This window comes from Carassius carassius, unplaced genomic scaffold, assembly GCF_963082965.1.
Source record: "Carassius carassius unplaced genomic scaffold, fCarCar2.1 SCAFFOLD_57, whole genome shotgun sequence".
Classification (NCBI taxonomy): Eukaryota; Metazoa; Chordata; class Actinopteri; order Cypriniformes; family Cyprinidae; genus Carassius; species Carassius carassius.
Window position 1 is genome coordinate 67,012 of NW_026775196.1, and position 27,475 is coordinate 94,486.

At 35.0% G+C, this 27,475-nt stretch overlaps 6 non-coding genes across 6 annotated transcripts; all 6 read left to right on the top strand.

The window, feature by feature from the left end:
• The first annotated feature begins 20,430 nt into the window (after positions 1-20,430).
• On the top strand, positions 20,431-20,549 carry LOC132137691 (5S ribosomal RNA). The gene has a single exon (XR_009432018.1). It is a non-coding gene; the product is annotated as a 5S ribosomal RNA (ribosomal RNA).
• A 560-nt stretch (positions 20,550-21,109) lies between these two features.
• Positions 21,110-21,228, top strand: LOC132138674 (5S ribosomal RNA). The gene has a single exon (XR_009432958.1). It is a non-coding gene; the product is annotated as a 5S ribosomal RNA (ribosomal RNA).
• Positions 21,229-21,815: 587 nt separating this feature from the next.
• LOC132137841 (5S ribosomal RNA) lies at positions 21,816-21,934 on the top strand. The gene has a single exon (XR_009432160.1). It is a non-coding gene; the product is annotated as a 5S ribosomal RNA (ribosomal RNA).
• An 84-nt stretch (positions 21,935-22,018) lies between these two features.
• On the top strand, positions 22,019-22,137 carry LOC132138635 (5S ribosomal RNA). Its single transcript, XR_009432921.1, has one exon. It is a non-coding gene; the product is annotated as a 5S ribosomal RNA (ribosomal RNA).
• Positions 22,138-23,693: 1,556 nt separating this feature from the next.
• LOC132137843 (5S ribosomal RNA) lies at positions 23,694-23,812 on the top strand. Its single transcript, XR_009432162.1, has one exon. It is a non-coding gene; the product is annotated as a 5S ribosomal RNA (ribosomal RNA).
• Positions 23,813-23,896: 84 nt separating this feature from the next.
• Positions 23,897-24,015, top strand: LOC132138657 (5S ribosomal RNA). Its single transcript, XR_009432941.1, has one exon. It is a non-coding gene; the product is annotated as a 5S ribosomal RNA (ribosomal RNA).
• The last annotated feature ends 3,460 nt before the right edge of the window (positions 24,016-27,475 follow it).

Here is a 27,475-nt window from a genome sequence, read left to right on the forward strand (position 1 = left end):
AAAGTGGAATAGTGTTTTATGGTCAGACGAGTCCAAATTTGACATTCTTGTTGGAAATCACGGACGCCGTGTCCTCCTCCGAGCTTTTTTTTATGTTTTAAGAAGTATTGTAAAGAAGTATAAAGAAATAATAATGATGGGGGGTTTTAATACGGTTTTTAGTAAACAAGACATCGCAGAATGAATGGTTTTTAAAACTGACAAGGGGAGAAAAGAATTAAAAGCTTTAATAGCAGAAAATAATATGATAGATGTGTGGAGAGAAATAAATGAAAAGAAAAAGGAGTTTTCAAGAAGGCAAATAGTGGGTCAGTTTGTATGCGAAACAAGAATTGACTATTTTATGTACGAGAAATGTGGAGAAATTTATAGAAAAGATTAAGTATGAAGAAACAAGTTTTAGCGATCACAAGTTTTTATTTTTTTAATTGGACTGGGATAAAGTGCAAAGAGGGCCAGGAATATGGGTTTTAAATACAAAGATGTTAGAAAATGAAGACTATGTTTTAAAGGTTAAAGAAATTATAGAAAAAGAAAATGAAAATGACATTTATGAAGAAGATAAGAGAATATGGTGGGAGAATGTAAAGTTTTTAATTAAAAAATTATCAATTAATTATTGCAGTGTAATACACAAATGCAAAAGATACAAAGAAAAAGAAATGCAGGAAAGTTTGGAAGTGGAATTGAATAAAGAAAATAAAGATATACAAAATATAGGGGAAATGGATGAAAAACTGAAAGAAATAGAGGGAAAAGAATGATAAGAGGGAAAATGGGGAAGTTGTAGAAGGGAATGAAGAGATTTTAGAAGAAGTAAATAATTTTTATGAAGATCTTTTTAGTGCAAGGGGTGTACAAGAACTAAAAAAGGGAATTGTTGAATCGGATAAAAGTAAAAATTAGCAAGGAAGATAAAAAAGAATGCGATCAAAAAATTGGAGAAGAAGAGATTGAAAGAGCAATACAGTAGCTGAACAAAAATAAAAGTCCAGGAATAGAAGGTTTGGGAAGTGAATTTTATATATGTTTTAAAGAGATTTTTAGTTTTTAGTGAAGTTTTTGAAAAAGAAGAGGTTAATGAAAGAATGGAGATGGGGATAACAAAACTGATATATAACGGTAAAAGGAAAGGAGAAAAAGTAGATTTAAAAAAACTATATAGGCCAATCATGATGCTTAACACAGATCTCAAGATTTTAGCGAAGGTTTTAGCAAACAGGTTAAAGGAAGTAATGCCAAGTATAATCGAAACAAACCAAGCATACGGAGTAAAAGGAAGAGATATAGCGGACATAACAATGAGCATAAGAGACACAATATGGTACATGAAAGAAAAAAATGAAGATGGATACGTAATTATTTTAGATTTTGAAAAAGCATTAGATCAGGTTGAACACAGGTATTTATTTAATGTTTTAAAGAAATTTAAAGAGATTTTGGGGGAGATTTTATCAAATGGATTGAGATTTTATATAAGGGGTGCTTAAACGAGAATAAAATGTAATGGGTTTTTAACAGAATATTTTAAAATCACAAGATCAATAAGACAGGGTTGTCCGCTTTCAGCGTTATTATATTCACTTGTATCGGAACCGTTAGGATTGGCTATAAAACAAAAAGAAGGAATAACTGGAATTGAAATTGAGGAAAATAAGGCTGAGGGAAAGGTTTTTCAATATGCTGATGACACAACGATAATAGTAAAAGGAAAGGAGAGCATCAAAGAAGCTATGAAGGTTGTAGAAGAATATTGTAAAGGATCTGGGAGTAAAGTAAATTAAGAAAACACAGTATATATGAGATTTGGTTAAGCAATGGTTTTAAGGGATTGTTTTAATTTTAAGGAAGTGGAAGAAATTAGGATTTTAGGAATTTTAATGGGGGGAAATTAGAGCAAAGTAAGAGATGTAATGTGGGAGGAACTAGTAACAGGAATAGAGAGAAGGTTACATTTTTGGAAATTAAGAACATTAAACTTAAAAAGGAAGGTTTTAGTATTGAATGTTTTAATGGTGTCTAAGTTATGGAATGTTTTATATGTGGACAGAAAAGAGGTTGAAGAAATGTTTTCTTGACTTTTTACTTCGAGGGGAAACCAGCAAGAATAGCTTTTAACACGATTTTAGGGGTGATAGAGAAGGGGGGTTAGGTTTAATGGATGTGGAACAGAGGAAAAATAGTTTAAGTAGTGAGGAAATACCTACAAGATGAAGGCAAACCAGAGTGGAAAAAGACAATGAAATATTTTTTAAACAATTGTGGGTATTTTACATGGGGGATAGAATTTTATGGATGAAAACGACGAATTGGATGACAGAAAGATTACCAGGGTTTTATAGAGAAATTTTTAGTGCTTGGGGAAAATTTTTAGACGAAGTTGAGTATGATCCACATGGGAGAGAAAACATTTTAAATCAACCTCTGTTCCTAAAAAAAAAAAAAAAAACATCCATTTCCATTTATTGGATGCCCGTGGTCTTCGGGCTCTCAGACGACACTGCATCACTCATCGGCATGATTGTGTCAATGACATTACTAAATGGGCCCAGGAATACTTTCAGAAACCACTGTCGGTAAACACAATCCGCCGTGCCATCAGCAGATGCCAACTAAAGCTCTATCATGCAAAAAGGAAGCCATATGTGAACATGGTTCAGAAGCGCCGTCGTGTCCTGTGGGCCAAGGCTCATTTAAAATGGACTATTCCAAAGTGGAATAGTGTTTTATGGTCAGACGAGTCCAAATTTGACATTCTTGTTGGAAATCACGGACGCCGTGTCCTCCGGGCTAAAGAGGAGGGAGACCTTCCAGCATGTTATCAGCGTTCAGTTCAAAAGCCAGCATCTCTGATGGTATGGGGGTGCATAAGTGCATACGGTACGGGCAGCTTGCATGTTTTGGAAGGCTCTGTGAATGCTGAAAGGTATATAAAGGTTTTAGAGCAACATATGCTTCCCTCCAAACAACGTCTATTTCAGGGAAGGCCTTGTTTATTTCAGCAGGACAATGCAAAACCACATACTGCAGCTATAACAACAGCATGGCTTCGTCGTAGAAGAGTCCGGGTGCTAACCTGGCCTGCCTGCAGTCCAGATCTTTCACCTATAGAGAACATTTGCCGCATCATTAAACGAAAAATACGTCAAAGACGACCACGAACTCTTCAGCAGCTGGAAATCTATATAAGGCAAGAATGGGACCAAATTCCAACAGCAAAACTCCAGCAACTCATAGCCTCAATGCCCAGACGTCTTCAAACTGTTTTGAAAAGAAAAGGAGATGCTACACCATGGTAAACATGCCCCGTCCCAACTATTTTGAGACCTGTAGCAGAAATCAAAATTGAAATGAGCTCATTTTGTGCATAAAATTGTAAACTTTCTCAGTTTAAACATTTGCTATGTTATCTATGTTCTATTGTGAATAAAATATTGGCTCATGTGATTTGAAAGTCTTTTAGTTTTCATTTTATTAAAATTTAAAAAATGTCCCAACTTTTCCGGAATTCGGGTTGTATTTGTCCTGGAATTATAAGAAGTGATAGCTGTGACGCTAACAATGGAGGACAGGAGGCAGATGCAAGTAAAGGTAGTTTATTGACAGGAGTTGTGATGGATGAATGCTGGTGAGTGACGCAGGAACCACGATGGCAGCACAGACAGGTGAGTAGGTGATTTGAGTGTGTTGGTAGCGATGATGGTGGTGGTAGATCGGTGATCCGTGGTGATAATCCGTGAGTGACTGTGATAATCCAAAGGAGACCGAAACAGGAAACAGGGCAAGGACAGGAACACAGGAGCACGAACAGACATCAACACATGGACCTCAAACAACGATCTGACAAACAGGAGACGAAAGACAGGGGTTAAATAGGCGGTTGGAATGAGATGCACCTGCCGCTGATCAGGCGATCAGTGGCAACACCCACATGAACCAATCAACATGACATAACATGACTACAGCTGGAGACGGTGCATTCGCGACCCGTGACAGTACCCCTCCTCCTAAGGACGCCTCCTGGCGTCCCCAGAATCTCTTACCTGTCGATTGTAGTCATCGATAAGGGAGTGATCCAGGATGTCCCTAGCAGGTACCCAACTTCTCTCCTCCGGACCGTAACCCTCCCAGTCCACCAAGTACTGAAATCCGCGTCCCCTCCTTCTAGAGTCCAGAATTCGATTCTGATCAGGCGATCAGTGGCAACACCCACATGAACCAATCAACATGACATAACATGACTACAGCTCGAGACGGTGCATTCGCGAACCGTGACAATAGCGTTACTGAGAGTTAATAAGTTAATCTTACGGCCGTTTGCTGGACGAACCACGTTTGATTTACATTAATTTCTAGTAAAAGATATCACAATAATTGATATGAAGAATAGAATATTGAAATATTACTGAGTAAATTACAGTGCCTTGTGATGAGTTATTAATATATACAATTGACCTATTTTTCATCTTCAATAATTTTAATGCAACTGTAATATGATATTTATATATTAATCATATTCCTGATTAATTATTCAAATTCCCTATATATCATTTGAGTTAATTATTATGTACAACCCAGTGCGGCTACAGAGAATAATGTTTTTTAGGTATTTATTTTTATTTCTTGTGTTACTTTTAATGCAAGAGGACTCTTGAAATTTGAATATGTAAAAGAAAAATGTAAAAGAGAAGACATTATTGTGCTACAAGAAACAAACTGGAGAGAAAATGTTATGAATGATTATAAAAAGAGATGGGAAGGAGGGATTTTATACAATAATGGAGATGGGAGGTTTAGGAGAGGTGTGGCTTTTTTAATGAAGGATGATGTTTTTAAAGCAAATTTTATACAAAGATACGATGGGGAAATGTATGGTTGTTCAGATAAAACATGAAAGAAGGGAATTGATTTTATTAAATATACATGCACCAACGGAGGAGAAGGAAAAGAAAGAGTTTTGGACCCACTTTATATTAAGTGGCCTTAACTACTATGTACTTACATTTTAATTAATAATTTAGTACAATGTACTTATTGTGTACATACATGTTTTTACATTGTACTTATATTTTAAAAAAAACTACATGTAATTACATCTGTATTTAATTTCTGTAATTACATTTATAATTACACTGTTGACCCATACCTTACACCTTAACCCACCCTTAAACTTACCCATACCTCCAACCCTCTCCCTAACCTTACCCGTATCCCACCTCAATAGCAGCAAAAGTGTTTTACAATAAAATATGAACACAATAAGTACATTGTACTTATCTTTTTTATGTAAGTACATAGTAGTTAAGGCCACCTAATATAAAGTGGGACCAGAGTTTTTTTATGTTTTAAGAAGTATTGTAAAGAAGTATAAAGAAATAATAATGATGGGGGGTTTTAAAACGGTTTTTAGTAAACAAGACATGGCAGAAGGAATGGTTTTTAAAACTGACAAGGGGAGAAAAGAATTAAAAGCTTTAATAGCAGAAAATAATATGATAGATGTGTGGAGAGAAATAAATGAAAAGAAAAAGGAGTTTTCAAGAAGGCAAATAGTGGGTCAGTTTGTATGCGAAACAAGAATTGACTTTATTTTATGTACGAGAAATGTGGAGAAATTTATAGAAAAGATTAAGTATGAAGAAACAAGTTTTAGCGATCACAAGTTTTTATTTTTTAAATTGGACTGGGATAAAGTGCAAAGAGGGCCAGGAATATGGGTTTTAAATACAAAGATGTTAGAAAATGAAGACTATGTTTTAAAGGTTAAAGAAATTATAGAAAAAGAAAATGAAAATGACATTTATGAAGAAGATAAGAGAATATGGTGGGAGAATGTAAAGTTTTTAATTAAAAAAATATCAATTAATTATTGCAGTGTAATACACAAATGCAAAAGATACAAAGAAAAAGAAATGCAGGAAAGTTTGGAAGTGGAATTGAATAAAGAAAATAAAGATATACAAAAGATAGGGCAAATGGATGAAAAACTGAAAGAAATAGAGGGAAAAGAATATGAGGGGGCGAGGTTAAGATGCAAAGCTAAATATACTGTGGAGGGAGAAAAATGCTTTTTTGATTTGGAAAAAAGTTTTTTTTTGATTTAGAAAAAAAGAGAGGGAAAGCTGATACAATAAAAGAGATAAGAGGGAAAATGGGGAAGTTGTAGAAGGGAATGAAGAGATTTTAGAAGAAGTAAATAATTTTTATGAAGATCTTTTTAGTGCAAGGGGTGTACAAGAACTAAAAAAGGGAACTGTTGAATCGGATAAAAGTAAAAATTAGCAAGGAAGATAAAAAAGAATGCGATCAAAAAATTGGAGAAGAAGAGATTGAAAGAGCAATACAGTAGCTGAACAAAAATAAAAGTCCAGGAATAGATGGTTTGGGAAGTGAATTTTATATATGTTTTAAAGAGATTTTTAGTTTTTAGTGAAGTTTTTGAAAAAGAAGAGGTTAATGAAAGAATGGAGATGGGGATAACAAAACTGATATATAACGGTAAAAGGAAAGGAGAAAAAGTAGATTAAAAAAACTATAGGCCAATCACGATGCTTAACACAGATCTCAAGATTTTAGCGAAGGTTTTAGCAAACAGGTTAAAGGAAGTAATGACAAGTATAATCGAAATAAACCAAGCATACGGAGTAAAAGGAAGAGATATAGCGGACATAACAATGAGCATAAGAGACACAATATGGTACATGAAAGAAAAAAATGAAGATGGATACGTAATTATTTTAGATTTTGAAAAAGCATTAGATCAGGTTGAACACGGGTATTTATTTGATGTTTTAAAGAAATTTAAAGAGATTTTGGATTATTGGTTTTTCAATATGCTGATGACACAACGATAATAGTAAAAGGAAAGGAGAGCATCAAAGAAGCTATGAAGGTTGTAGAAGAATATTGTAAAGGATCTGGGAGTAAAGTAAATTAAGAAAACACAGTATATATGAGATTTGGTTAAGCAATGGTTTTAAGGGATTGTTTTAATTTTAAGGAAGTGGAAGAAATTAGGATTTTAGGAATTTTAATGGGGGGAAATTAGAGCAAAGTAAGAGATGTAATGTGGGAGGAACTAGTAACAGGAATAGAGAGAAGGTTACATTTTTGGAAATTAAGAACATTAAACTTAAAAAGGAAGGTTTTAGTATTGAATGTTTTAATGGTGTCTAAGTTATGGAATGTTTTATATGTGGACAGAAAAGAGGTTGAAGAAATGTTTTCTTGACTTTTTACTTCGAGGGGAAACCAGCAAGAATAGCTTTTAACACGATTTTAGGGGTGATAGAGAAGGGGGGGTTAGGTTTAATGGATGTGGAACAGAGGAAAAATAGTTTAAGTAGTGAGGAAATACCTACAAGATGAAGGCAAACCAGAGTGGAAAAAGACAATGAAATATTTTTTAATTTAATATTTAATATTTAACATGGGGGATAGAATTTTATGGATGAAAACGACGAATTGGATGACAGAAAGATTACCAGGGTTTTATAGAGAAATTTTTAGTGCTTGGGGAAAATTTTTAGATGTAGTTGAGTATGATCCACATGGGAGAGAAAACATTTTAAATCAACCTCTGTTCCTAAAAAAAAAAAAAACATTTTAAATCAAAATAAAGAATTTTTTTTAAAGAAATGGATGGAAGTGGGGATAACAAGCGTGAGAGACGTTTTGTATGAATTTAAAGAAGGGTTTTTACCGACACAATTTATTGTAGATGCAATGGAGGAGGCAAAAGAGGATTACAGTGAACAAGAAAAAAAAATGAAATCATTAAAAGTGCAATACCTAAAGAGTGGATTAAAAGAATAGAAAGTATGGAAAGAGAGCCAAAATAGAAATGTATTTATGTGAAATTAGGGGAAAAACTGTATGATTTTAAGGAATGTACTCTGAAAATTATTTATTGTGCTTTTAGAGATGGTGTTTTTAAAGAGCCGATTGCAAATGGTTACTGGGTGCAGAAATTCAAAGATTTAAAAAAAAGAGTGTATATGGAGAAACATGACAGGGAAGTGTGTGGAAACTAAATTTGGATGTTTGGAGTATTTTATAAGGCATAAAGTGGTTTTTACTGAGGTTATTTTAAATAAAATAGGAATGGAAGAAAACACTCTGTGTAAAGTGTGCCAGGAAGAGGAAGAGGGGATTTTACATATGTTTTTATCTTGTAGAGTACTGGAGGAATTTTTAAGGAAATGTAAATGTGTAATTAAAGACGTGACTGAGGAGTGGGATGAAAATGGAATGGAATGGCATCACCATAGTGGTGATGTTTGGTTGGGAAAAAAAGTGTCAGAACAAAAGTTTTATTAATCTGTGTTTAATGTTAATGAAAAGTGCAATATGGGAGAGAAAAACTGTGGCTAAAAGGAAAAAATTGTATTGGATGTTTGGACTGTGTTTAAAAGGAAAACAGAATTATATATTGAAAAACTATGTGTAGTTTAAAGGTGGAAATATGTTGGATTATTTTTATCATGTTTTTACCCAAAAAGTTTGTTGTGTTTGAAATGATTTAATGTGGAAGGTGCCAGGAAGTGAAGGAGATATTTAAATGATCTAAGTAAAGGAAAGATGTGTAATGTCACATCTTCAATGCCCGAGTCAATGTCAATGCCCGATCTCAGAATCTTAGCAGGTTTGGGCCTGGTTAGTACTTGGATGGGAGACCGCCTGGGAATATCAGGTGCTGTAAGCTTTTTGGAAATTTTTCACTAATTATATAATAATCTTGCAAAAAAAAAAAAAAAAAAAAAGAGTCAATGCCAGATCTCTGAACCTTAGCATGTTTGGTTCTGGTTACTACTTGGATGGGAGACTGCCTGAGAATAATACCAGGTGCTGTAAGCTTTTGGGTTTTCTTCCCTACTTATATAATGAACTGAAGATTAGAGTGGTTGATCTTTAAATAGCCCTCTCTTTTGTTTAATTAACTTCTAAGGTTGTTTCCTCTACTCCTCCTGCAGCAGCTGCTGTTTGTGGGAGGAGTTTTATTCTTTTTTTGTTCCTTGAAGTTTTGTTAATTGAATGGAGCACATGGTAGGATACATTGGAGTACTACAAACAGAACTGGTATCTAAGAAGGACAATGGGAATCTAGTCATGATGGAGGACAAGGCGTTTGAAAAGAGCTTAACTGTAAGTGTGGAAATTGTTGGGGATGAGAAAATCACAATGATGGAATTATTTAGAGGAATTAATGAAGTCCGTGGTGCTGTGATTCGATGTCGATTTAAAGGAGACAAAAAGTATGAAATTACAATGAACCACAGTAAAGCAAAGGAAAGACTGATTGGTGGTTTTAAAATCAAAAACTGTCAAATTATGGCTAGAGATTTGAGCAATGATGAGCTTATTGTTTCATTCATGAATCTTTCTGTGTATATCACGGATGAGGAAATTCTGGAGAAACTTAATGGATAGGGTGTCAATGCAACATCCCCAATCAAGAGGAGGTGATGGCCAGGAACAGATATTGCAGATGGGACTGGCATCTGTAAAGTTAAGTTCACTGACACTGTTCAATCATTGCCATATTCAACCAAGTTTCATACACTGGAGGGTACTGAGCACTTTAGAGTGATTCATAACAGGCAAGTAAAAGTGTGTCGTATTTGTATCCAGCCTGGACATGTAGTGAGGGACTGCCCTGAGTTTACTTGTCACAAGTGTGATAAACAAGGACATTATGCTAGAGAGTGCAAAGAACTGAGTGATGTACATTATGATGATTTGTCCAGTGGGGTAAACGAGGAGGAGAATGGATCTGTTCAAGGAGGCACATTAGGGAATACTTTGGACGACTTTGAAAGTCAGCTATTGCATTCAGGGCTGAAGGATCACACAACTCAAAGTGCTGGAACAGGACTGGTCAAGTGTTGCATGGACAATAAAGTAAAGAACAGGTTTGTGGGTAAAGCAATCATGGGCAATTCGACTTCACAATCATTGGCCTCTGCTAAGACTGCTCTCAAGTGTGATGGAAATGGAAATGTTGATGATGATGATGATGAGTATCATGATTATGATTTGTACGAGGAAGGGACAAGTGAAAATCTGCAGCTGCTTGTTAGGAAAAAAAGAACACTAAATGATAAGGGAGAGAAAGGAAAAATGAAGAAAAAGAAATGAGGGCTATCTTTTTTCTTTTACTTTCACCCTTACTGCTGCTATGATTAAAATTGCGTCCCTTAATGCTAAAGGTCTTGGTAACATGTGTGAATTTGAAAGTATCTTAATAGCTGTGAAAGCAGACATTTATTGTTTCCAAGAAACAAATTGGGATAGCAGTAAAATGAGGGAAGTGAGGAGGAAATGGTCTCATCATGTTTTTGTAAGTCATGGCAGTAGGAGGGCTTGTGGAGTGGCTTGTTTAGTTAAAAGCAACATAGTACAAAATGTTAAGGAAGTTTATGCTGATAATGAGGGAAGAGTTCTAATCATATATTATGAGTTTCAAAATTGTGTTTACAAGTTGATTAATGTTGATTAAAGTCTATAAGGCAGGGTTGCCATTTGTCTGCCCTGCTCTACTGTATAACTGTTGAGCCACTGGCAACTTTAATAAAAGCAGATAAGGAGCTGAAGCCTATTACTTTCGCAGGAGACGGGGTCAGCTTAATTCATCAATATGCAGATGATACTACATTTACTGTGAGGGATATGGATAGCATAAAGAGGAAAATGGAGCACATGAATACATATGGTAGAGCGACAGGGGCAAAAATTAATGTTGAAAAGTCTGAAATCATGTTCTTTGGGGAAAATAAAATATCTGAGTGTGGTATCCCTTTTAAAGCTGTTAAAGATTATATTACAGTACTGGGGGTTAATATAGGTATTGAAGATAGTAAGGCGAGGGATGTATCTTGATCGGTAGTCCTACAGAAGATAAGGCGAATTGTGAACTACTGGAAATTAAGAGGTCTTACACTGAAAGGGAAAGTCACTGTTATCAATGTATTGTTAATGTCAAGATTTGTTCATTCACTGAGTGTGGTGGACATGCCAGAGTGGGTTTTAAAAGAGGCAAACTCCATTGTAGTAGATTTCTTGTGGAGTGGGAAAAATGTAAGGATCTCAAAAAACTGAATGCAGATATTAAGGAGGGAGGTTTGAAACTGATGGACTTGGATGTAAAGAGAAAAGCATTACGGCTTAAAATTGTTAAGAAATATTTATATAGTAAAGAAATATATAGTTGGAAATATTGTATGAAGGATTGTTTGGAGAAGTTTGGGACATGTAGCCAGAGTAATCTTTTTATGTGTTTAATGGAGTCCATGATAAAAGATGGACACAATTCTATAAAGAAGTCCTCCAAGCATGGGCTGAATGTCTGCCGCAAGTGTCTTATAAGTGTTATTTGCCTGAATTAGTACTAAATCAACCAGTGTTTTTGAATCCTAAGATATTAGATAAGGGGAAAATGTTGGAAAACAAAAGTTTTATGAAGGTTGGTCTATACCAGATAAAGGACTATATGTATGAAGTTGTCCCAGGTTTTTTGGCCTCACAGGCAATCTTGGATATTGTAATGGAAGAGAATGAAAATTTCAGGAAAGGTACAGTGCTTAATATTTTTGAAAAAATTAAGAATAGTATTCCAAGAGATTGGATTGCTCTGATAGACAAACAAGTTTCAAAAACAAAAGAGTACAAGTTTCCCGAAATGTATATTGTACAGAGAGGTTGCATGGTAGAATTGTCAAAGGTTCCATTAAAGGTTTTCTATAGGATAATGGTGAAAAAAGAAGTTAGAAGACCTGCTGCTGAAATTTATTGGAGAAATCTATACCCAGAGATAAAACCAGAAATGCTGTGGATAAACCTGAATGTTAGATACAATTCAGTGGAATGTGAACATAATGATTTCATATTGCGACATAATAGAGTATATACAAAGGAGGTTTTGCATCAGGTTGACAAAAGCATTGCGAGAGAATGTGATGTGTGTGACAGTGTGACACAGGAAACGAAGGTAAAAGGGAATGTGCATCTCTTAAATATGATGTTAAGTTTTGCAAGGTATGCAGTACGATTGAGGAGAAATGTAGCATATTTTGAAAAAAGGAAAGAAAATGTATAGTGTATTTTAAAGACTTTGATAAATCAACACCATCAAGGGGTGGTGCTAGCGCAGTGGATAAGACACATGTCTTTGGTGTGAGAGACCCGGCTTCGAATCCACTGTGAGACACCAATGTGTCCCTGAGCAAGACACTTAACCCCTAGTTGCTCCAGAGGTGTGCGACCTCTGACATATGTGGCAATTGTAAGTCGCTTTGGATAAAAGCGTTAGCTAAGTGAATAAATGTAATCAACACATAAAGATGATTAAAACATATGTGTGGGGAATTCTGTAACATTTTTGTTGAGGGAAGCAAATTTATTTCTGTTAAAGAATTGAATGAACTTGTATTTAATTTTTGAAAAGTGTAAATGGAGGGTTGCTGAAAATTTAATGTTGAAATATATTATGTATTTACTGTAAAAAAAAAAAAAAAGAAAAAAAAAAAGCTATGCCCGATCTTGCCCGATCTCTGAATCTTAGCATGTTTGGTTCTGGTTACTACTTGGATGGGAGACTGCCTGGGAATACCAGGTGCTGTAAGCTTTTGGGTTTTCTTCCCTACATATATAATGAACTGGAGATTAGAATGGCTGAACTTTAAATAGCCCTCTCTTTGCAGCAGCCTTCGCTTACGGCCATACCAACCTGGCTATGCCTGGTTAGTACTTGGATGGGAGACTGCCTGGGAATACCAGGTGCTGTAAGCTTTTTGGAAATTTTTCATTAACTATATAATAATCTTGCAAAAAAAAAAAGTCAATGCCCGATCTCTGATTCTTAGCATGTTTGGTTCTGGTTACTACTTGGATGGGAGACTGCCTGGGAATAATACCAGGTGCTGTAAGCTTTTGGGTTTTCTTTCCTACTTATATAATGAACTGGAGATTAGAGTGGCTGAACTTTAAATAGCCCTCTCTTTGCAGCAGCCTTCGTTTACGGCCATGCCAACCTGAGGGCGCTAGAGAGCTACAGGAAGTGTTGGCTGCAGTTGGGAGAAGAAGGCTCTCCTCCTTTTTGATTTTTCTGTTAGTGTTTGTTTTGTGAGTTGTTTTTGGACTTTAGTTTATTTTTTGTGTGGTTTTTCATTTTTAAACCACCTAACAGCAGCATCTTGCCGGCTGGAGGGTAGGTAATTTTTTGTTTGTGTTTTTGTACAATGGACGGATTATTGGCAAACGACACTGGACTGGCTGGAGAGATACGCATGGCAAACGACACTGGAATGGCTGGAGAGATACGCATGGCAAACGACACTTGAATGGCTGGAGAGACACGTATGGCAAACAACCCTGGACTGGAGTATGGACAACGAGCAGGACACGGTAAAAAACAAGATGCAAGAGATACATTTGGTGAAATTAAATACTTAAAGGAGGCAACTGTGATTGTGAATGTGGAGAACGTAAATAAGGTGAGAGCTGTGGATATTATTAAAGCGGTGATGGAAAAATGTGGATATGGTAAAATTTTAGCACTAAGGCCAAGACAAGGAAAGGAATATGAACTGAAAATGGAAAAAGAAGAAACATGTGATGAACTGACTAAGGGATTGTTAAGTAAAGGAGTGAACTGTGAGATAAAGAAACTGCAAAATAGAGATTATGTTGTTTCCTTCATGCACCTGCCCATCTACCTTTATGATAAAGACATTTTTAGACAATTTGAGGGATGGGGAGTTAATCCCATATCAAAATTAAAAAGAAGATGCTACCCGGGCACTGAAATAGAAGATGGAACAAGGTTTTTAAAAGTGAGATTCCCCAAGGAGGTGGCATCATTGCCCTACAGCACAAAGCTGGAAACAGCAGAAGGGCCGCAGTACTTTAGGGTGACGCACAGCCACCAGTTGAAGACCTGTAAGCTGTGCATGAGCTCAGATCATCTGCTCATAGAATGCCCTGAATTTAAGTGTCACAAGTGCGAGGAAAGGGGACATTTCGCAAGGGATTGCAATGCGGTCAGATGCCCGGAGTGTCAAAGGATTTTAAACAAGTGTGAGTGTTGGATGGAGGGAGAGGAAGGCGGTCTGGAGCATCGGGTGGACGGACAGGTGCATGAAGTAAACACTGAAGAGGAAGGAGATATTGATGAAGGACAAGGGGATGAAGGATTACCACAAAAGGAAACAGAACGAGGAACAGGCAACCAAGAGGAAGAAGAAGAAGGAAAAAAGAATGATATGGATGAGAGAGTGATGGACAAGGAATGTTTGATCAAAACAAAGAAATGGACAGTGGAGAAGAAACAAGGATGAACAACATGGGAAAAGACAGAGGGGAGAGAGGACAAAGTAGAAGAAGAACATTTAAGGTAAAACCAAATGTGGAAAATGCAAGAAAAAAGTTAATGACAAGGGGCCGAGTAAAAAGTGTAAACAGATTTGAAGTGTTAAGAGGGCTGGAGGGAGAAGATGGAGAATAATGGTTTTTATGTATTTATTTTTATTACTTTTAATGGTTTTAAGTTGTGTTACTTTTAATGCAAGGGGACTGATGGACATGGGTAAATTTGAAAAGGTGAAAGAAATGTGTAAAAGAGAGGATGTGATTTTATTACAAGAAACTAACTGGAGGGAAGAGTACATGACTGAAATAAGGAAAAGGTGGAGCGGAGAGATTTTATATAACAATGGTGATGGGAGGCTGGGCAGAGGAGTTGCGATTTTAATAAAAGAAAACTGTGGGGTATCATGTAAAACAATGTATAATAATGACATAGATGGGAAATGTATTGCGGTTGAAATGGAGTATGAGGAGAAAAAAGTTATTGTAGTTAATATTCATGCACCGACTGTAGAGAATGAAAAGAAGGAATATTTTAATGTATTAAGAGATTTTTTAAAAAAGCATAAAGAAGTTATTATGATGGGTGATTTTAATACCGTTTTCAGTAAATTAGAAATGGGTGAGGGAATGGTTTTTAAAAATGATAAAGGAAGAAAAGAACTGAAATTATTAATGGAAGAAAATAATATGATTGATGTATGGAGAGAAAGAAATGAAAAAAAGAAAGAATATTCAAGGAGGCAATTGGTAGGCAATTTTATGTGTAAGACAAGGATTGATTTTATTTTATGTACAAGGAACATTGAAGGATTTATCGGTAACATTAAATATGAAGAATCAAGCTTAAGTGACCATAAACCAATTTTTTTGCAAGTAGACTGGAGTTCAGTGAAAAGAGGGCCGGGTGTATGGGTGTTAAATGTAGAGGTTTTGAAGAATGAGGAGTATGTTTTAAGTATTAAAGAAATTATTGAAAAAGAAAAGGAGAATGAAATGTACAGTGAAGATAAAAGGATATGGTGGGAAAATGTTAAATATTTAGTAAAGAAATTCACAATAAAGTATTGCAAATTAATACAGATATGTAAGAGGAAGAAGGAGAGAGAAATAAGAGAAAAATTGGAAAAGGAATTAAATGAGAATGGGAAAGATATACAAAAAATAAAAGAATTGGAGGGAATATTGAAAGACATGGAAGAGAAAAAATATGAAGGTGCAAGACTAAGAAGTAAAGCTAAATATACTGTGGAGGGTGAAAAATGTACAAAGATTTTCTTTGATCTAGAAAAAATAAGAGGGAAAGCTGGAATGATTAAAGAAATAAGAGGAAAAAATGGTGTAGTGGTGGAAACAAATGAGGAAATATTAAAAGAAGTAAAAGCATATTATGAGAACCTGTTTAGTACTGAGGGGTTGAGGGAAGAAGAGAAATTGGAGTTACTTAAGCAAATAAAAACAACAGTAGGAGAAGTAGACAAAAAAGAGTGTGATGAAGAGATAAGAGAAGAAGAGATAAAAAGAGCAATAAGTGAATTAAACAAAAATAAAAGTCCAGGTATAGATGGTTTGGGGAGAGAATTTTATATTGTTTTTAAAGATTTTTTAACCAGTATTTTAAAAGAAGTATATGAAGAGATCTTTAAAAAAGAAGAAATTAATCAGATAATGGGGATGGGCTTAATACAGTTGATATATAAAAGAAAAGGAGATAAAGTAGACTTAAAAAATTATAGACCAATTACAAAGCTGAATACAGATCTGAAAATTTTAACAAAAGTTTTAGCCAACAGATTGAAAGAGGTAATGACAACAATAATTGAAACAAATCAAGTGTATGGAGTTAAAGGGAAAGATATAGCGGACACAACTTTAAGTATAATAGATAGGATAAGATATATGAAAGAAAAAAAACAAAAAAGGATATGTTATTAGTTTGGATTTCGAAAAGGCTTTTGATAGAGTGGAGCATGAATATTTATTTGGAATTTTAAGAAGGTACGGGTTTGGGGAAAATTTTGTCAAGTGGATTACAATTTTATATAAGGGAGCAATAACAAGAATACAGTGTAATGGTTTTTTAACTGAATGTTTTAAAATTACTAGGTCAATAAGACAAGGATGTCCATTATCAGCGCTTTTATATTCTTTAGTTGCAGAACCATTGGGATTAGCTATTAAAATAGACGAAGACATAAGAGGGATAAACATTGAAGGAAGTGGGGGAAATGAAAAAATATTTCAATATGCAGATGATACATACAACAATAGTTAAAGATATAGAGAGTGTTAATAAAGTAATAGAAGTAGTACAGATGTTTTGTAGGGGATCAGGAGGCAAGATAATTGAAGAAAAAAACAATATATATGAGATTTGGAGGAGTGACTGTTTTAACAGATTCTTTTCATTTTAAAGAAACAAAATAAATAAGGATTTTAGGTGTTCTAATGGGAAAAGATGAAAGGAATGTTAAAGAAAAAATTTGGGAAGAAATAGTAGGAGGAATTGAAAGAAGGTTACATTTTTGGAAATTGAGGACTTTAAGTCCCTTTCGAGTCGATTAACGCGGATACGCGTTTTGAGTCATTTTCTCCTGATAACCCCGAAAAGACCTTAAATTACACTTTCAGTTTTAATCGTACAGATAAGAGCAATACATCAATCGAATCTGTAAAGGGTCTACTTTTTTTTGGATACAGACATAATAACAACAAAACTTTGTGCACTTATAAAATAAAGATAACAAACAAGGTGTGCTGTCTGCAGCCTTTGTCTGCGCTTATCTTCATTTACAAACAAGTCATTAAAATGAACTGTAACTCCGTGAATACTCAACGAAAATACATGGGGGAGATATCTATAGAAAGCTTGACATGTCTATTTTTAAACTAAACAAGTGCCGCCGAAAACAGATATTCTGTGATAAAGTAATCCATATGAAAACAACGCGATGTCTGTTTTTCAAGTCTCCCTTCATTATATTTAATGTGACCACGCCCCCGCGCTGAACGCGCTATTCAGATTCAAACTGAAGCGCGCGGCTTGAATACGCCCATAACAGAAGAAAAAGCAGCGAGCCTGTTCTTCAAGTGTTTATTTTACTGTTTGCTTCGCGATGAGAGGAATAAGACATAATTCACCCCAAAAAGATGTCATGTGGTTGAGGATTTGAGAAATGGATTTCCTCAGAAAAAAAGAATGCAGCACTTTATTCAGCAGAGATCATAAACATGAGTAAGTCTCTTTTTATTTATTTATATACTTGTACTAGTTTTCACATAACGTGTAAACATTTTACTAGTTAGACTTTTTCCAAATACTTTTTCCAAACTATAATTCCTGACTAAATGTATAGTAAACAAGTGAAACATTACGAAGTTTCAATAACAATATACAATACTATACCATTCAAAAGCTTGATGTAAATAATATAAATGTAACAAATAGATAACTGTCACAAATGTAAAAACATGCTTTTCTTTCAATTTATTCCCCCTAAAAACCAAGAAAAATATTCTCAGCTCTTTTCAACATTAATAATAATGATAATAATAATAACAATAAATGTTTTTTTTGTAGAAAATAAGATTGTTAAAAGGATTCTGAAGGATTGTGTGACTGGAGTAAGGATGCCAAACAATTTGTTTGAAAGTCAGCTTTGATTGTTTCTAATAAACTGTTTAACTGCACCCCCAAGTGGATATTAAATTATGTTGTGGGATAATTAAATATATTCTAAATAAACTACAAACATAAAATTATATAGATTTATTTTGTTCTCACATTCTCTCTTGTAACTCCTCACTCACAGTGGCACAGATGACTGAATGGCTCATTATGCAGCTCATTATGCAGGCCTTTGTCTTCTCAGGTGTAAATCACAATGATATTCATGGTAGTTGACGCCTACTCGCATATGACTTTTACCAACAAAAAGTGTCTTAGAAAATTTAAATCAATATATTGTTTTCTGTAATTGAGTAAACAAGATGATTTTCACATCATTTAGAAAGAAAAATTCTAGGCTACAAGCTCCAGTTCTCAAAAATCCCGGGAACCATTGTTCTTTATGTGTTTTTTTGCCTTATTCAAGTGTTTTAACATTTTTAGTTTTTCACTAACCACGCATAATATTTTTTTTCTCAAAAACACAATCATGTACATACATGCATTTCTTATATTATTATAGCCCAGTTTGTGCTGATTACAGTGAGATTAGACTTTACCCATTTAGATATTTATAAGAAACTGAAAAAGGCACAAATGTCAGGGCATGACAAAACTTCTCCAGGCCCCAAAAATACCCTTAGACTCCAGAGGGTTAAAAGGGAAGGTTTTAATTCTAGATTTGTTAATGGTGTCAAAGTTGTGGTATGTTTTATATGTGACTGCTATGACAATGTGGGTGGAGGTTGAAAAAGGTTGAAAAAATGTTTTTTAGATTTTTTATGGAATAGTAAACTGTCAAGAATTGCATATAGTACATTAATAGGAGAAGCAGGGAAAGGAGGGATGGGATTAATTGATGTGGAACAGAGAAAAAATAGCTTAAGAAAAAAATATCTAGATGATGGTCACAAAACAGCATGGAAAAAGACAATGGAATATTTTTTAAACAAATGTGGGGATTTTAACATGGGGGATGGAATTTTATGGATGAAAACGAAGAATTGGATGACAGAATGCTTACCATAGTTTTATAGAGAAATGTTTAGTGCCTGGGGAAAATTTTTAGATAGACTTGAGTATGATCCACATGGCAGAGAAAACATTTTAAATCAACCTCTGTTCTTAAACTAAAACATTTTAAAACAAAACAAAGGGATTTTTTTTTAAAGAAATGGATGGAAGTGGGGATAACAAGAGTGAGAGATGTTTTGTATGAATTTAAAGAAGGGTTTTTACAGACACAATTTATTGTAGATGCAATGGAGGAGGCAAAAGAGGATTACATTGAACAAGAAATAAAAAAATAAATATGAAGTCATTAAAAATGCTATACCTAAAGAGTGGATTAAAAGAATAGAAAGTATGGAAGGAGAGCCAAAAGAGAAATGTATTCATGTGAAATTAGGGGAAAAACTGTATGATTTTAAGGAATGTACTGTGAAAATGATTTATTGTGCTTTTAGAAATTATGTTTTTAAAGAGCCAATTGCAAATGGTTACTGGGTGCAGAAATTCAAATATTTAAAAAAAGAGTGTATATGGAGAAACATGAAGGGGAAATGTGTGGAAACAAAATTGGAATGTTTGGAGTATTTTATAAGGCATAAAGTGGTTTTTACTGACGTTAGGAATGGAAGAAAATGATCTGTGTAAAATGTGCCAGGAAGAGGAAGAGGGAATTTTACATATGTTTTTACATTGTAGAGAGCTAGAGGACTTTTTAAGGAAACGTAAATGTTTAATTAAAGATGTGACTGAGGAGTGGGATGGAAATGTAATGGAATGGAACAGAGTTGTGATGTTTGGTTGGGGAAAAAAGTGTCAAAAGAAAAGTTTCATTAATCTGTGTGTAATGCTAATGAAAAGTGCAATATGGGACAGAAGAACTGTGGATAAAAAGGAGAAAATTGTGTTGGATGTTTGGAGGGTATAAAAGAAAAACAGAATTATATATATTGAAAGACTGTATGTTTACTTTAAAGGTGTAAATAAGTTAGACTCTTTTTATGATGTTTTTACCCCTAAAGTTTATTGTGTTTTAAATGATTTAATGTGGAAGCTGCCAGGAAGTGAAGGTGATTTTTAAATTATCTATGTAAAGGAAATATGTGTAATGTAGAGATATGTAAAGACAATGTTCTGTATTTTCTATTGATTGTGTTTAATCTATTGTATCTTATTGATTGAAATTTTTTAATAAAAAAAAAAAAAAAAAAGGCTATGCCCGATCTCGTCTGATCTCGGAAGCTAAGCAGGTTTGGGCCTGGTTAGTACTTGGATGGGAGACCACCTGGGAATACCAGGTGCTGTAAGCTTGTGGGTTTTCTTCCGAACTTATATAATGAACTGGAGATTAGAGTGTCTGATCTTTAAATAGCCCTCTCTTTGCAGCAGCTTTCGCTTACGGCCATACCAACCTGGCTATGCCCGATCTCATCTGATCTCGGAAGCTAAGCAGGTTTGGGCTTGGTTAGTACTTGGATGGGAGACCGCCTGGGAATACCAGGTGCTGTAAGCTTTTTGGAAAATTTTCATTAGTTATGTAATAATCTTGAAAAAAAAAAAGAGTCAATGCCCGATCTCTGAATCTTAGAATGTTTGGTTCTGGTTACTACTTGGATGGGAGACTGCCTGAGAATAATACCAGGTGCTGTAAGCTTTTGGGTTTTCTTCCCTACTTATATAATGAACTGGAGATTAGAGTGGCTGATCTTTAAATAGCCCTCTCTCTGCAGCAGCCTTCGCTTACGGCCATACCTGGCTATGCCTGATTAGTACTTGGATGGGAAACCGCCTGGGAATACCAGGTGCTGAAAGCTTTTTGGAAATTTTTCACGATTTTTTACTTTTTGGAATTTTTTCACTAATTATATAATAATCGTGCAAAAAAAAAAAAAAAAGAGTCAATGCCCGATCTCTGAATCTTAGCATGTTTGGTTCTGGTTACTACTTGGATGGGAGACTGCCTGGGAATAATACCAGGTGCTGTAAGCTTTTGGGTTTTCTTCCCTATTTATGTATTGAACTGGAGATTAGAGTGGCTGATCTTTAAATAGCCCTCTCTTTGCAGTAGCTTTCGCTTACGGCCATACCAACCTGGCTATGCCCGATCTCGTCTGATCTTGGAAGCTAAGCAGGTTTGGGCCTGGTTAGTACTTGGATGGGAGACCGCCTGGGAATATCAGGTGCTGAAAGCTTTTTGGAAATTTTTCAAAATTTTTTACTTTTTGGAATTTTTTCACTAATTATATAATAATCGTGCAAAAAAAAAAAAAGAGTCAATGCCCGATGTCTGAATCTTAGCATGTTTGGTTCTGGTTACTACTTGGATGGTAGACTGCATGGGAATAATACCAGGTGCTGTAAGCTTTTGGGTTTTCTTCTCTACTTATATATTGAACTGGAGATTAGAGTGGCTGATCTTTAAATAGCCCTCTCTCTGCAGCAGCCTTCGCTTACGGCCATACCTGGCTATGCCTGGTTAGTACTTGGATGGGAAACCGCCTGGGAATACCAGGTGCTTAAAGCTTTTTGGAAATTTTTCAAAATATTTTACTTTTTGGAATTGTTTCACTAATTATATAATAATCGTGCAAAAAAAAAAAAAAAGAGTCAATGCCCGATGTCTGAATCTTAGCATGTTTGGTTCTGGTTACTACTTGGATGGGAGACCGCCTGGGATTGCCAGGTGCTGTAAGCTTTTGGGTTTTCGTCCCTACTTATATAATGTGCTGGAGAATACAGTGGCTGATCTTTAATTAGCCCTCTCTTTGCAGCAGCTTTCGCTTACGGCCGTACCAACCTGGCTATGCCCGATCTCGTCTGATCTCGGAAGCTAAGCAGGTTTGGGCCTGGTTAGTACTTGGATGGGAGACCGCCTGGGAATACCAGGTGCTGTAAGCTTTTGGGTTTTATTCCGAACTTATATAATGAACTGGAGATTAGAGTGTCTGATCTTTAAATAGCCCTCTCTTTGCAGCAGCTTTCGCTTATGACCATACCAACCTGGCTATGCCCGATCTCGTCTGATCTCGGAAGCTAAACAGGTTTGGGCTTGGTTAGTACTTGGATGGGAGACCGCCTGGGAATACCAGGTGCTGTAAGCTTTTTGGAAAATTTTCATTAGTTATGTAATAATATTGAAAAAAAAAAGAGTCAATTCCCGATCTCTGAATCTTAGAATGTTTGGTTCTGGTTACTACTTGGATGGGAGACTTCCTGAGAATAATACCAGGTGCTGTAAGCTTTTGGGTTTTCTTCCCTACTTATATATTGAACTGGAGATTAGAGTGGCTGATCTTTAAATAGCCCTCTCTCTGCAGCAGCCTTCGCTTACGGCCATACCTGGCTATGCCTGGTTAGTACTTGGATGGGAAACCGCCTGGGAATACCAGGTGCTGAAAGCTTTTTGGAAATTTATCAAAATTTTTTACTTTTTGGAATTTTTTCACTAATTATATAATAATCGTGCAAAAAAAAAAAAGAGTCAATGCCCGATCTCTGAATCTTAGCATGTTTGGTTCTGGTTACTACTTGGATGGGAGACTGCCTGGGAATAATACCAGGTGCTATAAGCTTTTGGGTTTTCTTCCCTACTTATATATTGAACTGGAGATTAGAGTGTCTGATCTTTAAATAGCCCTCTCTCTGCAGCAGCCTTCGCTTACGGCCATACCTGGCTATGCCTGGTTAGTACTTGGATGGGAAACCGCCTGAGAATACCAGGTGCTGAAAGCTTTTTGGAAATTTTTCAAAATTTTTTACTTTTTGGAACTTTTTCACAAATTATATAATAATCGTGCAAAAAAAAAAAAAAGAGTCAATGCCCGATGTCTGAATCTTAGCATGTTTGGTTCTGGTTACTACTTGGATGGGAGACCGCCTGGGATTGCTAGGTGCTGTAAGCTTTTGGGTTTTCGTCCCTACTTATATAATGTACTGGAGATTACAGTGGCGTTTCTTTAATTAGCCCTCTCTTTGCAGCAGCTTTCGCTTACGGCCATACCTGGCTATGCCTGGTTAGTACTTGGATGGGGAACCGCCTGGGAATACCAGGTGCTGAAAGCTTTTTGGAAATTTTTCACAATTTTTTACTTTTTGGAATTTTTTCACTAATTATATAATAATCGTGCAAAAAAAAAAAAAAAAAAAAAAGAGTCAATGCCCGATCTCTGAATCTTAGCATGTTTGGTTCTGGTTACTACTTTTATGGGAGACTGCCTGGGAATAATACCAGGTGCTGTAAGCTTTTGGGTTTTCTTCCCTACTTATATATTGAACTGGAGATTAGAGTGTCTGATCTTTAATTAGCCCTCTCTCTGCAGCAGCCTTCACTTACGGCCATACCTGGCTATGCCTGGTTAGTACTTGGATGGGAAACCGCCTGAGAATACCAGGTGCTGAAAGCTTTTTGGAAATTTTTCAAAATTTTTTACTTTTTGGAATTTTTTCACAAATTATATAATAATCGTGCAAAAAAAAAAAAAAGAGTCAATGCCCGATGTCTGAATCTTAGCATGTTTGGTTCTGATTACTACTTGGATGGGAGACCGCCTGGGATTGCCAGGTGCTGTAAGCTTTTGGGTTTTCGTCCCTACTTATATAATGTACTGGAGATTACAGTGGCGTTTCTTTAATTAGCCCTCTCTTTGCAGCAGCTTTCGCTTACGGCCGTACCAACCTGGCTATGCCCGATCTCGTCTGATCTCGGAAGCTAAGCAGGTTTGGGCCTGGTTAGTACTTGGATGGGAGACCGCCTGGGAATACCAGGTGCTGTAAGCTTTTGGGTTTTATTTCGAACTTATATAATGAACTGGAGATTAGAGTGTCTGATCTTTAAATAGCCCTCTCTTTGCAGCAGCTTTCGCTTACGGCCATACCAACCTGGCTATGCCCGATCTCGTCTGATTTTGGAAGCTAAGCAGGTTTGGGCTTGGTTAGTACTTGGATGGGAGACCGCCTGGGAATACCAGGTGCTGTAAGCTTTTTGGAAAATTTTCATTAGTTATGTAATAATCTTGAAAAAAAAAAAAAAAAAGAGTCAATACCCGATCTCTGAATCTTAGAATGTTTGGTTCTGGTTACTACTTGGATGGGAGACTGCCTGAGAATAATACCAGGTGCTGTAAGCTTTTGGGTTTTCTTCCCTACTTATATATTGAACTGGAGATTAGAGTGTCTGATCTTTAAATAGCCCAATATAAAAATGTCATTTTAGTTGGGGATTTTAATACTGTTTTTAGTAAGATGGACATGGCAGATGGGATGGTTTTTAGAACAGATGTGGGAAGGAAAGAGTTAAAAGAAATGATGGAGGAGAGAAATTTGATAGATGTTTGGAGGGAAAACCATGAAAGGAAAAGAGACTTTTCCCGAAGACAACTGGTTGGGAATTTTATGTGTCAGACAAGAATCGATTTTATTTTAAGTGAAAGGGATATGGAATATTTTTTGGGGGACATTTGTTATAAGGATACCAGCTTGAGTGATCACAAAATGCTGTTATGGAATATTGATTTTAGTAAAGAAAAAAAAGGGCCTGGAGTGTGGATACTAAATTCAGAAATTTTGACAAGTGAAAGTTATAGAATAGGAATTGAGGAAATATTAGATAAAGAGAAAGAGGACGGAATGTACTTTGAAGATAAACGCTTATGGTGGCAAAATGTAAAGTATGAAATAAAAAAATATTCTATAAACTATAGCAAAATGGTACAGAAAGTTAAAAAAGCAAAGGAGCTGGAAATAAGGAAAAAACTCAGAGAAGAGTCAATTTAAAGTGAAGTAAACATAAAACAGATAATACTTTTGGAGGAAGAGTTGCGGAAAATTGAGGAAGAAAAGTGTAAAGGAGCAATTATAAGGAGTAAGGCAAAAAACACAATTGCAGGAGAAAAATGTACAACATTTTTCTTTAATTTGGAAAAAAGTAGAGGCAAGGCAAAGTTAATAAAAGAATTACAAAATAAAAAAGGAGAAATAGTGAAAGATATAAGTGGAATTTTAATAGAGGTGAAAGACTATTATGAGGGGCTTTTTGAAACAAAAAGAATCGACGAAAAAGAGAAAAATCAGTTATTAGAGAGTGTTACAGCTAAAGTAAGTAGAGAAGATAAAGAGGAATGTGATAAAGAAATTAGTGAAGAGGAAATTGTACAAGCTATCAATAGTTTAAAAGGAAACAAAAGCCCGGGGACAGATGGGATAGTAAATGAATTTTATAAAGTTTTTGAAGAGAAGATAAGTGGGATTTTAAAGGAAGTATATAAAGAGATTTTTAATAAAAGAGAATTGGATCAGAGGATGAGTATAGGGTTGATGAAATTAATTTATAAAAGGAAAGGAAGTAAAAATAATTTGAGTAATTTTAGGCCAATAACAATGTTAAACACAGATTTAAAAATACTATCTAAAATTCTTGCAAACAGAATGAAAAATATTTTACCCAAAATTATAGTGACTAATCAGGCATATGGTGTAAGAGGGAGAGATATTGCTGATATAACGAGTAGTGTAAGAGACATAATAAGCTATTTAAATGAAACACAGAAGGATGGATATGTTGTAAATTTAGATTTTGAAAAGGCTTTTGATAGGGTAGAACATGATTTTTTATTTGCGAAAAAATTTAAAATTTAAAATTTTAACGAATGGATAAAAATTTTATATAATAACGTAATGACAAGAGTGACGTGTAATGGTTTCTTAACGGAACCTTTTAGAATAACAAGGTCAATAAGGCAAGGATGTCCACTCTCTGCACAGATATATACTTTGGTAGCAGAACCTTTAGGTTTAATGATTAAGAAAGATAAAAGCATTCAAGGTATTAAAATAGAAGAAGGTAAAGAAGAGAAAAAGATATTCCAATATGCAGACGACACAACACTGATTTTAAAAGACTTAGAAAGTATGAAGGAAGTAATGAGAAATGTAGAGAGGTATGGTAAAGGTACAGGTGCAAGAGTTAAAAACTGTGTACATGAAGTTTGGAAAGGTACCAAATTTAGGAGGAGTTTTTAATTTTGAGGAGGAGAAGGAAACAAAAATTTTGGGTGTGACTTTAGGAAAAGACGAGAAAGGGGCAAGAGAAAGAATGTTTGAAAAGTTGTTGGGGGAAATGGAAAGGAGATTAATTTTTTGGAGGGGAAGATTTTTAAGTTTGAAAGGGAAAATTTTAGTGGTTAATGCTTTAATGTTATCCAAAATGTGGTATATTTTAATGGTGAGCGCAATGCCAAGATGGGTGCAAGTAAGAATAAAAAGATGTGTTTTAGATTTTATTTGGGAGAAGAAACCCCCAAGAGTTGCTTATAACACTCTGATAGGACAGGCTGATAAAGGAGGAATGGGATTAGCTGATGTAGAATTAAAAAAGAAAAGTATGAGAATTAAAGTTGTGAAAAAGTATATAGATGATCAAGAAAAAGGAGAATGGAAAGATACAATGAAATATTATTTGGACAAATGTGGTAACGTGAAACTAGGGGACAGTGTTTTATGTATGAAAATGAAAACATGGATGTTTGAAAGAATACCAGATTTTTATAAAGAAGTTTTAAAAGCTTGGGGTTTTTTTATCTCAAAGGTTGATTTTATACCTGGAGGAAGGAAAGAGATTTTAAACCAACCATTGTTTTTTAATAAGCATATTGTGAAAAGTGGGAAAGAATTATTTTTTAAAAAATGGTGGGAGGTTGGGATTGCAAGATTAAGAGATATTATGTATGAGATAAGAGAGGGTTTTTTACCAGTCCAAGTAATTATTGATGAGTTGGAAGAAGCCAAAGAAGAGTATGACATAAACAATGTAAAGAAGCAATATAAAGAAATGAAAAGTGCAATACCAAAAGCGTGGATAAATGAAATACAAAAGGAAGAAAAAGAGGAAGGAAAGACTGAAGTTTATTTTGTTAATCAAAATAAAAGAATAGGGTTTAGTTTAGGGAATGTGAAAATGTTTTATCAGGTTTTAAGGGAAGAGATTTTTAAAAAACCAAATTCAAATGATATGTGGTTAAGAAACTTCAATGGCTTGAAAGAGGAAGAAATATGGAAAAATATGAGGGGAGTACTGGTGAGCACAAATTTGGAGTGTCTTGATTATTTTATAAGGCATAATGTAATATGGTCGGAAATGAGGTTGTGTATTATAAAAAAAGAACAAAGTGCATTATGTAAAGTTTGTAAAAAACAAGATGAGGGTTTGTTGCATTTGTTTTTACTGTGTGAGAAATTAGGATCTTTTTTTAAAGTTTTAAAAGAAATAGTGAATGACCTAGGGGAAAGAAAAGAAGATCAAGATTGGCAAAAAACATTTATGTTTGAAAAGGAGGAAAAGTGTAAGAATAAAATTATGATCAATTTGTTAATTATTTTGGCAAAAAATGCTATATGGAGAAGAAGAAATATAGTTAAACACAGGTCTGTTTGTATAGATGTTTG